At 40.2% G+C, this 9,948-nt stretch overlaps 1 protein-coding gene across 4 annotated transcripts in view; it reads right to left on the reverse strand.

Moving 5' to 3' along the window:
- Positions 1-9,600, reverse strand: part of LOC140199422 (collagen alpha-3(VI) chain-like) — a 146,698-nt gene extending 137,098 nt beyond the window's left edge. For all 4 annotated transcript variants that reach the window (XR_011886414.1, XM_072261490.1, XM_072261491.1 and 1 more), the window contains exon 1: positions 9,522-9,600. The gene's annotated coding sequence lies outside the window, so the exon portion shown is untranslated. The remainder of the gene's footprint in view (positions 1-9,521) is intronic.
- Positions 9,601-9,948: the final 348 nt, after the last annotated feature.

The raw sequence follows: 9,948 nt of genomic DNA on the forward strand, positions 1-9,948 counted from the left end.
GCCACATACTAAACTCACCTGTTTCTCACCTCACTAGCACACGGCTTTGGCAGTAATCTTGAGATTACAATCTGGAAATTTCTGCTTTTTAAGCTGCCTCCTAAATATCCCTTCACAGAGCTCATCCCTGCTACTGCCTATTGAACCATGACCTCTAGCTGATCATACTATTTTCTCAGAATGTCTTGTTCCTGCTTAATCCTTGACCCTAGGACTATGGAGGCAACACTCCATCCTGGAGTCTCGGTGGCAGCCGCAGAAACACTTATCTGCTCCTTTTACTATCAGGTCCCTTGTCACAATCATTCTACCCAACTTCATCCTTTCCTTCTTTGCCTCAGTGCCAGGCACAGTGCAACTAATGCAGCTACAGGTGCTGGTCTCTGAAAGGTCAACCCCCAACAATATCCAAATGGGTAGATCTGTTACTGAAGGCAATCCTGCACAGCCCGATAACTCCCCTTACTTCCCCTGGTGCTCACCCATTTATAGCCCTGGCCCCAGCCCTAGTTGGAAAAGCTTCAGGATACTGTGCTAAGGCCTGTAATATGTTTGAATTCCCAGCCATCTGTCATTATGTCTGGATACATTACCTTCAGGTTATGTTTAAATACTGTAATACTTGTACTATACACGTCTGAAATCTGTTCAGTGTTTGTAAACACAATTACTTTCAGACTTACATTACAAATAATGACCCTAATTTCAACAGCACAATGAATGGCTTAGTTGTACTGCAATTGTATGGGGATTAAAATACATTTTAAATTCAGTAACTATATGAGGGAATCACACTTAAGAGTATGTTATTCATTTTTAAAAAGAATGCATATACAGAATAAAACTACTTTTAATTCAGTGTAATTATTGGAATTACAAAGGATTTCGATACAATGTGATTCAGAACAGATTTGAAACCAGAAGCAACTGTGAAGAGTTCCAAATTTTATATTTTTCAAAAATTTGTGATGTTATCAACCTCTAAAAATGTTGAATATCCTAAAAGTTAAGTGTCCAGGTATGCTCGCAGCTAAGTCCTGATGAAGGATCTCGGCCCAAAGTGTCAACTGTTTATTCATTTCCATAAATGCTGCCTGGCCTGCTGATTTCCTCCAGCATTTTGTGTATGTTGCTCTGGATTTCCAGCACCTGCAGAATCTCTTGTGTTTATGTACACAGTCTACCTATGCAAAAGTCTCTAGATGGTTGCTATACGCAAATACTCCGGGTGGCTCTTGATGTGAGTTGGCAACAGCACATGACGAACATCGAACTCTATGACGACCTACCGATGCTCACCACTAAAATCGAGACGAGAAGACTGAAACTAGCAGGGCACTGTCTGCACCACCTCGAGCTACCTGCCAGCTGAGCCATCATATGGGAGCCCAAGCACGGGAGGATGAACCCTGGGCATCTCCCAAGACTATGGTCAACACGCTCCTAGAAGACAGCGGCACGGCTGATGTAGATGAACCGAACACACTAATGAGGGAGAGGGAGAAGTGGAGAGTCTGTCATCGTGCCCGACCCCAGCCCCTAGGCCTGAGTCGACGTAGTAGTACTACCTAATGGTGATTACCAGCACTAGTTTAACCAGAGTGTGCGATCAAGGGACATTACACAACTGACTCATCGGAAAAGCTCCCAACGTCACTAATGGTTATTCCAATTGCCTGATCAAAGATTGATCATGTGACCGAAAAATATTGTTGAAGTTGTGATAGATCTTTGGAAAGAGGGAAGAATTTCCTCCAATATCCCATTTTGCAAGAACATTGAAATGTATGTATAAACACTCAAAAACTTCTATAGATGTACATTGGACAGCATTCTGACAGGTTGTATCACTGTCTGGTATGGGGGGGTTGGGGGCTGCTGCATAGGACAGAAAGTTGTAAAATTGGTTAGCTCCATCTTGGGTATTAGCCTCCATAGACATCTTCAAGGAACAGTGTCTCAGAAAGGCGCTGTCCATAATTAAGGACCCCCATTACCCAGAGCAAGCCCTCTTCTCATTGTTATCATCAGGAAGGAGGTACAGAAGCCTGAAGGCACACACTCAGTGATTCAGGTAGAGCTTCTTCCTCTTTGCATTCTGATTTCTGAATGGACATTGACCCATGAATACTACCTCTCTTTTCTTTATAATATACATTATTTCTGTTTTTGTATTATTTTAATCCATTCAATATACATATATATACTTATGCAATGTATTTGTTTGTTTATTTATTTATTTTTTCAGCCCAGTTGCACTCATCCCCATCATTGCAAAGTGCTTTGAGAGACTGGTTCGATTACATCTGAAATCCTGTCTGCCCACTTCCCTGGACCCCCATTAATTTGCCTATTGCACCGACAGATTTACAGAGGAAGCCATCTCCACGGCACTTCATTCTGCCCTGACCCACCTGGACAGCCCCAACTCTTATGTCACAATGCTGGTCATTGACTTTAGTTTGGCATTCAATACTGCGATCCCCTCCAAGCTGATTGCCAAACTTCGCCAGCTTGGTATCAGCTCATCCCTCTGTAATTGGACCTTGGACTTTCTAACTAACAGACCCCAATCTGTTAAGTTATACAACCTCTCCTCCTCCATACTCACCCTGAACACTGGCGTGTCTCAAGGCTGTGTGCTGAGCCCTCTTCTGTACTCCCTTTTCACCTATGACTGTGTTCCTGTACACGGTTCTAACTCCATAATCAAGTTCGCAGACGACACCACAGTGGTTGGCCCGATTAGAGGAGATGATGGGACGGCCTACAGGGATGAGGTCCAGCACCTGACCACGTGGTGTGCCGACAACAACCTGGCCCTTAGCACCCAGAAGACCAAAGAGATTATTGTGGACTTCAGGCATGTTAGGAGCCACACTCATGTCCCCATCTACATCAATGGAGCTGCAGTGGAGCGTGTATCAAGCTTCAAATTCCTTGATGATCTCACCTGGTTCTTGATCTCCTCTATCCTGATCAAAAAGATGCAACGGCGCCTTTATTTCCTGTGGAGCATCACCTCTGTTCCAGACTTTTACCGCTGTACCATTGAGAGCATACTCAACAACTGCAACTCAGTGTGGTATGGCAATTGTCCCATATCGGACTGCAAAGCACTCCAGCGGGTGCTGAAAACTGCCCAGCAGGTTATCGGCACCCAATTGCCCACCATTGAGAACATCTACCATAAACGCTGCCTGGGCAGGGCGAAAAGCATTATCAGGGATGCATCTCACCCTAACCATGGACCTTTTACTCTCCTCCTATCCGGTAGGCACTACAGGATCCTCCGCTCCCGCACCAGCAGGCACAGGAAGAGCTTCTTCCCTGAGGCTGTGATGCTGCTGAACCTCATATCACAGCGTTAAGCAGTATTGCACCCATATTGGACTGTCTCAGTACTTTTATATTTGTGTGCTGTAGCACTTACTTTCTATTCGCAGTTATTTTGTAAATAATACTATTCTGTTGGACTTCTGGTCAAATGCTCATTGCATTTCATTGGCTTTGTATCTGTACTCGGCACAATGACAATAAAGTTGAATCTAATCTAATCTAATCTAATTTATTCTTTATATATTATTACGTATTGCATTAAACTGTGCTACTAAGTTAACAAATTTCTCAACACATGCCGATAATGATAAACCTGATGCTGATTCTGAAATATTTCTCAACGCTTCTTGCCACAAAAGCCAAAAACCCCTTCATCCTGTCATGTCTAGTGAGCAATGACCTACTGAGCTATTTGCACTCAACACACTGGTCTGCTGCCCCTCTGACAGAGGGAGACAGAGGTATCTCTGGCATGGGAGATACTGTTCGGCTGTGTTCCTCTGGTATTATTGGAGAACAACCATACAAAATGTTTGCTGGAGCCAAGCATAATTGATCCCATAACTGATCTCATAATTTTCCACCATGCTCTTGCAATGGACATTTCAAAAGTGCATCAAAATGTTTCCAGATTTCTAGCATCCATATGAAATGTGGTGATAAATTATTCTAATGTACTTCCTTAAAATAAATATTAGCACTACATAGAAATTTTCCAAATAGTAAGATATAGTTACATTCATAGAAATTCTATTCCCCTTGACCTACCAACTGCATGTAGTGTTTAAAGTTACATGCTGCTGCATTTGATCCATTCATGTTTTTCCTTCAGACAAGTGCTAACTAAACATAGAAATCCACTGCCAATGAACCGCAATAAGTTCTACTTCAGATAATGAGTCGGAAGATTAGGGTAGCTTCCAAATGCAATTTATATTTGAACATGAATCATTTACATAATCATTTAACCTTGCAGATTCTAACAATGATTTGTGTCTTTTGCCTGACCACATCCATGATAGTGTCTCCATTGCTTATGGCCAAAGCTTAAGTGCAATTTTATCAATGAACACCCTACATCTAATATACACGTAGGTGTTTTGTAAAGTCTGCTTTGATTTACTTCCATGTTAAGAAGTATGAAATAAAATGAAAATATTTGGTACTATAACCTGCAGGATTACAACTATCCTGATGTTCTGTGCTGGAGAGGCAAACATCAAGATTAATTAGTCCCAGTGCTGCTTATTACATATTGCCCTCTTACATTTCCAATGCTGGAGAAGCCCCTGAAGGAGAAAGCAAAAGCTTGGCTCTGGAGCAAGAAACCAAGGTTTCAAACATGTGATTATCCACAGCATGAACATTTATTGCAATCTTGGGCACACAAATATTTTTGACAATGACCAAGTCACCTGTTTTCATTTTGATGATGATGGTAGAGTGATTCATTTTGGCTTGGATAATGGAGACTATTCATCCACGCTTCTTCAAAACATTGCCACAGAATACCTTCACATTAATGTAAATGAACCTTGATGCCTTCCGAAAGAGAGTCCCGCAACACTGGAACACTCCATCAGCATAAATGCAACATTGGAATGTGACTTTGGAATGTTTGCCTGGACTTGATGCTCCGGTTTCAGATTGGTATGTGAGCCCACAAGCCATTGACAAGTGCAGATTGCCAAATTCATTGCAATGCCTCTAAAATAGGACTGGATAAATTCTTTTCTTGGACTACTATTACAATGTTTTGAAGGTATGGTTGGGGGAAGCCTTTAGGAATGCTGCTTCTGAGTGATACTCCAGAACTTCTATTTAACTTCTTTAAACATTAGATTTGTTTTCTCAAAATAGTGTATTTTATAAAATTTGTTCTGTTGCCTCTTCTGAGAAATTTTACAAATGTAAGGGGAAGGTACTCACAGGTTGGAGGAGCAACACCTCATATTCCATCTGGGTAGCCTCCAACCTGACTGCATAAACACTGGCTTCTATCATTTCTGTTCATTTCTCCACCCTCCCTTTCTTTCTTCCTCCATTCCCCATTCTGATTCCCCTCTTACCCTCTCTTTTCTCTTCACCTGCCCATAATCTGCCTCCAGAGCCCATCCTCCTTCTCTTTTTCCCATATTCCATTCTCCTCTACTATCAGATTCCTTCTTAATAGCATAATTCCACATTATTTTATCATGCCTTATGTCAGGAAAGAAAAATATAACTCACTTTATTTTTCTTATACTCTGCGTTCATTTTGTCTGGCTCTGACACCTCTCTCCTGACGGCTGTAAATAGGTGACACCATGGTTTGAGACCTTGTCCTCACTACAACCTAAGCCACTCAGCTCCCCTGATATCCACCTCGGCTCACCGCCAATCAATCAGTGAATCACACTTGCAACGTTCCACGTTAGCAAGGATCTTGCGATCACAAGACAAGTGACCAAGACAGTCACTTGCTATTAGAGTGTACGTCTCCTTCGATGCAGGCAGCAACATGATGCGCACCTCCTTCATTTTCTCCTCCAGTGAGTGACTCGCCCAAGGGGTAGACCTGCAGTACTCTAAGTTTAATTAAGTCCAGCAGGATCTTGCGATCATAAAAAATACATTTAAAATGGACGACAGCACATTTTTTGACCTCTTAGAAGCAGCTGTGATCGAACATGCTGTCATTTTACCAGAAGCTGCTGTTATAATATAATTTAAAAGATGTAGACATATGAACTTCCACACACAAGAAAATATAAATATCCATGCAAACTGCCAACAGCCACTGGAAGTGTTTGTCTTCAATGACTTTGAAGGTCTGATTCTACATAAGTCAACTAATCTCCTATTAGTTGTACCATATTGCTCTTTACCTATGTTATTTAGTGAAAACAATAGGAATATTAGCTCTCTAGTGAGCTTGTTCTGTACAATCTCTTACACTTAGATATCCAGTGATGATTTGCTTCTACCCCAATATTTTGAGGTTTCTGCACAGATTTCTTTTGCACATCAGCTACCACCACCTTAGTAAGCCAAGTGCAATGGTAAGAGCCAAAGGCAGTTAAAGTCTAGCATAGGCAGTCACTCACACACAGATTACTAGGTGCAGTCCAACACAGACACAAGTTTCTATGACAACTATATTAGCAATGAGAAAGCTTATAACAGAAACATATTGCTTCAATGATATACTCATCAAATCAAACTCCCAGCAAGATTTTCCTATGTTCCAATGAGAGTAAGCACATGAGGACTAAATACAAGTTTAGAAACTGTTCAGATCCATTGGCCTAATGAAAATATTATTTTTCAGATGAAAATGGTTAACAGCAAGAGGCCTCTTGTATCAATTTCAACTAATGAGTCTTTTTCCAAGTGCTTACTTAAACAGACCCAAACAGTTCAAAAATAGGGGAAGAAACTTTGAGTGGTTTTTCACACCAACAAGAATGAGTGCAACAAATCATCAATTTTTTGTTCAAATTTTAATAGTCGTACTTTATTGATCCCGGGGGAAATTGGTTTTCGTTACAGTTGCACCATAAATAATTAAATAGTAATAAAACCATAAATAGTTAAATAGTAATATGTAAATTATGCCAGGAAATAAGTCCAGGACGAGCCTATTGGCTCAGGATGTCTCAGAGGTAAAAGCTCTACCTTTCCTCACAGAACTTGAAATCCACAGGGATACATCAGCATTGTGTCATGTTGCATTGGCACTATTGAGTGGAACTCTGAGTAATTGCAAGAGCTGAAAGTGAGCAAACATGAATGTTGCAAATCTGAATCAAGAGTGGGAAAGGATTGACCACTCAGTCAGTGTTTGGAAAGAAACAAGTATGTTAGCATTTCAAGGCAAGGTTAGTAGTACTCCTTAGCAGAATTAGAAAAAACTATACAAGTAACCAACTGCTTTAAATATTATTTCTTGTTTTCTTTTACTTGTTACAAGTTTTCATCATTCACTGATTTTATTTTATTTATGTCCTTGAAAATCCAAGCTGCATGTTTGATGCAAAATCTATACTGGAAGACAATATGTGTAGATGGCGCTCGTGCTTAAGAAACATCGATGAAGTTTTCGCAAACAGACTTTCTCACCATTTTCAGGAGAGAAATAATTAATAATCCAGGACTTAAACATGTAAATGCAATATTTCTGATTTATAGGAAGGGCTGTCTATTAGATGAGTTATTACAGGTCGCCATTGCAAATGCATGATGAGCTGAGTGATAGACACGCCCAGTGTAAAATGGAAATATTTTAACTTGAATGAGAATCCTCACCTGGAGGTTAGAAAGGTAAAGATAAATTTTGATATTTTAAACTCATTTACTGCATTTTAATGTGACAAAAGTATTCATATTTTAATGAGTTTCTTCAATTTTAATAACTTATTTTAAGTATTTAAATAAATATAAGTAGTTTGTGAATTTTACCCTCACTAAAAAACTTAGACAGAAGGCAAAATTCTGTTCCCAACATCGCCCCCCCCCCCCAACCGTCCCGCCAAAAGATGTCAGAGGTTTCTGGAGGGGGTAATTGGGATCTCAGTAGTACGCCATCTGAGACCCACTCTGCACTTGTGGGCTCACTGCCTTGTAAAATGGCTCCAGGATCAGGAAATCCTGAATAATTGGACTCAGTCTAACTGAGTATTTACCCTGACTCTTCCAACCCCAGTCTAGGCAGAGAAGTCAGTGGAGAACCAAATCAAGGGCAAGTCACCAATGAAACTAAAAAATTTCGATGTGGGAGAGAATGAGTTGGATGGAGGACAAAGCATTTGTTTTCCGTTGGCAGACCAAATTGAGTATGATGCTTTCCTTCGCAAAATCAGCTTAATATACTAGATCTTGTGGCTGTATTTCACAGAGGTTGGGTAGATTTTTAACCAACCCCAACATCTTTCCTCTATCAAGATCACCATGCACAATTCAGCTCACTCATCTGGTTTTCCTTGCCATTTACAGGAGCTTGACTGATACAATCATCTCTAAAATTACATGATTCCACTTCAAAAATAAATTATTTTCATTCCTTTCTGTTTAAAATAGCAATTCAACATATTTTACAGTATTTAAAGTAATATGAATTAGATTGCATTCTTCATAACTTCCTTCAGATCCTCTGTGGTATCATGAATCTGACAGTGAGTGTTTCCACAGGAAGCTGTAATTCACGTGCACCTAATCCAAATGGTGCTAATTGACACGAGGGCTTAGATACAGTGGGGCTATTTTCCTCTTCAGTCGGTAGTGCAGAACAGGTGGAAATATTAGCTGCCAATTGTGCTCACTTCTGTTTGACAGCAATGGAGCCAGTGAAGGGAAGGTAGTTCATCAAGCAGCTGAAATTCTTGCACACATTTAGCACAAGAGATCAAAGCTGAAGTGTCCCATTTGAGAATTTTTAAGATAGCCAGCATTGGAATGCATTGTGGCTCAGCACAATCAGTTTCAGGCCAGCAACAACATTTGTGTTTTCCAGGGTTGACAGAAGTCAGGTATCAGAAACATGCCTGACATCTTTTCTTTCTCCTTGTCCAGCCCTATGATGTTGTAGCCAACTGTAATGTGGTTACAGTTGAAATTCGGCAACTCAACGCACACCCCCTCCATAAGACACACAAGGACAGTGAATGTAGAAGGAACACAATTTTCATTTTTCTGGCTGTAATGAAACATTCTTACACATTTGCTGCAAATAGCACACAGAGGCATCCTTGACCGCCCGTTGGTATGCTTCCCCAGGTTTCTGTCAGGACAGCTTTGTTTTTAGCTTTCTGTGTGCTCTTCAAACTTTATATATATATTTTTTGCTTCACTTAAAATGTAAAGATCCCAGCATTTGGGAGTAATCAGAATTATAAAATCTTGTCAATAATGGAATCTCTATATTAAAGTTAAAGATAACATGTTTATTCTTAAATGAAGGGAGATCTAAACGAAAAACACGGGCAAGCCATGGCTTTTCTCAGCATTTCTTCATGGAGTTAATAAATACAGCTGGGTGCAATAAAGTACTCACAACTTGTGAAAAGAATACAACCAAAGATTTCAGAAAAGCACTCTAATTCATTGCATAATTTAAAGCTAAAAATAAATTTCACATAGCAGTGAAATGTTTTCAGAGAACTAACTTCTTACTGACTAGTCAAAGATATGAAATGTTCACTTACAGCTGAGTAAGTACGTGTAGAATGGAATTGTCCGTGTCATGTACAGTATGTGTTGCCACTCGATGTTTCTCCTGTACAGTGTACTATTCATTTGTGTTCATGCTTACAGAGGAGACAAGTAATGAGCTGAAAGATCAGCCTACTCATTGGAGGATTTTGCTCCAAGCAAATGTAATTCTTCTGTTAAATGACAGATGAAATTCCATTTCATTGAGCTCGCCCATGTCCCTCCCCTTGCATCACTCTTTCCAAGGACTGCATGAATGTTGGATTTACTGTTGCCAGTACTTGGTCCAGGCCTGCCTGAAGTAATCAATTGAATCACTATTATCGGGATTTTTACGTCCAAAACAAATAGGTGTCAACTGACCGCACAAAACAGCATATCGTCAAACTAAGCTGAACCGCAATCGATTTGTAGGAACTG

The sequence above is a fragment of the Mobula birostris genome, chromosome 6 (genome assembly GCF_030028105.1).
Source record: "Mobula birostris isolate sMobBir1 chromosome 6, sMobBir1.hap1, whole genome shotgun sequence".
NCBI lineage: Eukaryota > Metazoa > Chordata > Chondrichthyes > Myliobatiformes > Myliobatidae > Mobula > Mobula birostris.